Below are 4,758 nucleotides of genomic sequence, written 5' to 3' on the forward strand. Positions count from 1 at the left end.
AGAGAGAAAGAGTGGGAGAGAGAGAGAGAGTGGGAGAGAGAGAGTGGGAGAGAGAGAGTGGGAGAAAGAGTGGGAGAGAGAGTGGGAGAGAGAGTGGGAGAGAAAGTGGGGCAGAGAAAGTGGGAGAGTGGGAGAGAGAGAGTGAGAGAAAGAAAGAGAGAGAGCGAGAGAGAAAGGGAGAAAGAGGGAGAGAGAGAGAGTGGGAGAGAAAGGGAGAATGAGAGAGGGAGAGTGAGTGGGAAAGAAAAAGAGAAATTTATAGAGAGATTTTACGAACCAGGTTGTAAAAACATGCGCTTCTCGATTAGTTTATGTTTGTGAGCATCGTTTGTTTATTGCGCCATAATCAACTGTAATTTAGTAAAACATTGTGTGGGCCAACATGGCCTCTGAAAGGAAGTCTGTAGAGAAGAGTATTAATGGGATTTTAATGAGAATGTTAACAAATATTTACTGACTCTCTCCTCTCATATTATTATTATTGAATAAGGAACATATTTTTTTATTTTATATATTTTAGTTACAATGGTGGTTCACATTCATTTATTCTTTAATGCATAGTACATACAATAGCCTTGAGAGTTATTTTGGAGTAAGTTAGCATCGTTTTAAACGGCTGTAATGAATTAAATCTATTTCCTTTATTTTGAATGGGAAGTAACAGTTTGAAATGCGAGGTTGTCTGAATCCTAGCTCGGGTCTTGAATGGATTAAACTCACATCTCAAAGTACCACTGTATAGTAATTGTATATAGTCATTCTCTTTGACTTTTGCAAATTACTTTCTAGGAATTACTCCTCAGTTTGAAAACCACTGCTGTTGATAATTAGGAATATGCAGGCAAGCTTAATGAGGTTTTGTTTTGAGTAGAGGACAACTCCGACAGTTACATAGAGGGCTTTGAAATGCAACTTGACCTGTTCAAGCATGCTTTGACAGACTTGGTAGTTCTGTCAATAATATAAGCTGATAAGACAGCATTTTAACATGCCTGTATGTACTTGTACCCGTATTTATGGTAAAACCATTGTTTGTGCAGACTGTAAATAAAATCTGTAAAACAATTAGTAGATGTGAACTGGATTGGATTGAAATTATTGTCAAAATCAAAAATTGTGAAAATGCTCAGTAAAGACCTTGCAGTAATTTGACACAACAGCGTAATATTCTCTTATTTAGTTTTAATAAAAATCTATTATTTGTAAACACTCTGATGCTATGTACTCAGCATTACCTCTGACTTGTGATGCAGTAAAAACTCATTTAAAAACAAATAAATGTTAAAACTTTGGTTAAAAGCTTGAGGTTTAGTAAAATACATACTAAAACTTCTTTTAAGCAGTTGAGTAGGCTAAATTCATTTAAGTTGGATGCAACATTTATGTTATGCATCTGTTTTAAAGGTAAAAACTTCATATGGTACCTACTGCAGGTAGTACATAGTAATGTTATATTTTCTTGCAGATCATATCTACTAAATACACTAAAGTTATTGTAGGTAACTATAATTACTCTGGTTAACATACTGTTTTGCTACTAATTTTTATTATGTACACTATGTGTACGAAATCTTGGTGATTTTTATAAGAGGGTGTTTGCATTAGACAATTACTGTTGCTTTCTATACCCCTCTATACAATAGTTTCCCTACAACACTGAAACGAATTAAGATCATATAATTGTATACAACAAAGCACTTCTTTCATGACATGAAATTTAAAAGTTAAAGTTGTTTGAAAAAGTTTGAACACTTTTACAATTGCTTTATTTTTTTTCATTTCATTTGAGCTGCACAACAGCTTTTTTCTCATGATATGAAGTTTAAAAATTAGAATGGTAAATGTTGTGTTTGTTAACCAAAAATAAATTTTCTTTAAAGGCTGACTTGTAACAAAATTTTCATTACAGTTATTTGGTATCAAAAGGTTCACCATGTTTTACTCTGCGGTGTTATAGGTTCAAAATAGGTAGAAATGTGATTACAAGCTTTTAAAATCTCAAAAATGAACAGTTAAAAAACGGCCTTGAGTGGAATCCCTGTATTTTGATGACGTACTCAACTTGACATGGTTATTGTTTATACATGTCATGTTATCACTTGAAATGAAAAGCCAATAAAATGCTCAATATACAACGTCTTGTAGCACTAGTTTATGACAAACACTTCGGGTTCTACCGAAAAGACATTATCAAATATAAATGCTCGCTAATTTACAGTTTCATTTCACCGTGGTCTAATCATCTAGTCATAATCTGATCATGTGACCAATATTTCTGCTAAATAGTGCAAACAATTTCTGCAGCATTTCTCGATCATCACAAGTGATCAACAGGCTTCCCATGTTTATCAGAGGATGATATGCAACCCCTCGAGCTAAGGTTAAAAAAATTAAACTGATTTTAAGCCAGGTTTTGAAATATCAGTGCTCAAAGTGACAGCATTACGTTGATAATGAAATAGACGCATAAGGACAATAGACATGGTCTTATTGAATGCGTGAAGTATATTTGTGAAAATATTTCGATGAATGAGGTTGCGTGAAAGTGTAAACAGAAGCCATTGTGTTAAACCACGTCCCATTTGAGCCGTTTTGGAAAGGGATTCCAATCTACAGCGTTTTCTGGATGGCTGCGATTAACTGTTCGTTTTTGAGCTACTAAGAGCTTGTAATCAAATTACCACATATTTTGAACCTACAACACAGCAGATTAAGACATGGTGAACCTTACGATACCAAATAAATTTAATGTGAATTTTGTTGCAGTCAACATTTAAGATTTTGTTATTACCTGATGTATTGGGAGGATTTTATTTGTCAGGCAAAAAATGGGCTTTGAGTGCTGTGCTAAATTTGCTTAGCTTAGGAAAACAATTGCCGCGCATGGTGCTTGAACTGGGTTACTCCGTAAAAAGTCTGCCACACTAACCACTACACCACTCCACCACTTTACCATTCCGTGAATGAATTATGAACTAACTGATTACTAATTACGTTCTGTCATGGTGTATAAGATTGCCAAGGGAATAAATCATTGTAAATGATGCGAAATGGAAAACCTTTAATATCCACCGACATAAGTTGCAGCAAGATTTAGGAATTGCCTGCTCCTTCTGATGCTCCTCTTTTGATCTCTGGCTGTGCTGACACAGCTTGGGTTGAAATAAGTAGAGGGAAAATCTTTACAAGATTTCCAGTTTGAAACTCTGCAGAAAAATGTATGAACTTTATCGAATAATGCATTACTTTGGTGTCTTTTTGATAGTCCTTATTTTTCAACTGTGATTGCATATTTCGTTTCAAATGACTAAAACAAGCATTGAGATTCAATGGTTAAAAGTTACCATCACAGATAGAGACAACTAGAAACAATACTGAATAAATTCCATTCAACCTTTAGAACTGTTTTTAATAGGTGAAACACCAAGTGGCCTCACACCAGAATATGTGGGTCAAATACCTTCAGCGGCTCTATTGGTAATTGCATCTTGCTGTACATTTTACAATCTATAGGTTATTACACACTTCTATTAGTCTTTTAACTATGGAAGGCAGAGTATCATGTAAGCTTTCAGGTTTCTTAATTGAAAGGTCATATAATATATGACCTTGCAACAACATATATGCCAACAAAACAGACATATTATGTCTGTGGTGTTGGCATTAGAAAATTTAATAAATTTTATCAAAAGCAACATATGAAGTTAATTAATTTATGAATCAACCATAAAATAGCTGCGAATACTTGAAATTAAGGTCAAATGAATGTAATTGGTTCATTGAGATGATTGATTTGATCGGTTTCATAAAACAAGATGCAAACAAGCATTGAAACTGTTAGAATTGAGATATCGTAGTAATATTGCTAGTGTGAAGGTAGAACATCAATTACAAGCTCAGGCTAGAGCTACTGAAATTTCTATAATAAAATCATCAACTAAAAACTAAAGAAACATTCAAATTACTCACTTCGTGTAAGACAAATTGTATGCAAAACCCTCTCACAAGTGGCTAGTCAGCGCTGACTTCCCCAACACTTTAGAGTAATTTTAAATTTTAGTAAAATTGTGCAGTTATATTAATGACCATCACATACCTATGTATAATTGAAGTATTGTGTCCTCATCGATAGTTAAAGGTGACCTTACCCAAAATTTTAGTGGATTTTATCAGAAAGTATCGGTATTTTTCTACCATTTGTGATTGTTTTTGATGTCTGAGGTGATCTGACTGCCAGAATGTTTTAAGAATAAAGTAAAAAAACGTGACAGCAGCTAAAATTTTAAGATTTAAGCGAAAATACTATTATAGACGAAAACATTTTGCAAAAAGACAGACAGATTAAAGACACGCAATGCAGCAACTTGAAGACAGGCAGCCGGGCAAGTAGTGATGTCATTTTAGCATGTATTTTTCTTCGAGCGTTTTAACTACGATCAAGTTTTGTATAAAATGGCTAATCAAATAACAGAAAGATACCAATACTTTCTAATAAAATCTATTAAAATTTAGTGGAAGTTTATCTTCAATTTGAGTTTTACTATTTACTCTTTAGATGAAACTCTGCAGTACAAATAAGTAAGACGATATCTAGTGACACCATCTATTGTTAACTGAGTGCATAATAGAGCCAAGCCACTCAAATTAGCTGGTCTCTTTTGCATGTGTAAACAATGCTATCTTTATGTTACTTTGTAAGCAACGAGGAAGTAAAGACAGTTGCCACGGTTTTGTATTTTGTAGATTACACATTTGAGG

This window comes from Watersipora subatra, chromosome 11, assembly GCF_963576615.1.
Source record: "Watersipora subatra chromosome 11, tzWatSuba1.1, whole genome shotgun sequence".
NCBI classification, from domain to species: Eukaryota; Metazoa; Bryozoa; class Gymnolaemata; order Cheilostomatida; family Watersiporidae; genus Watersipora; species Watersipora subatra.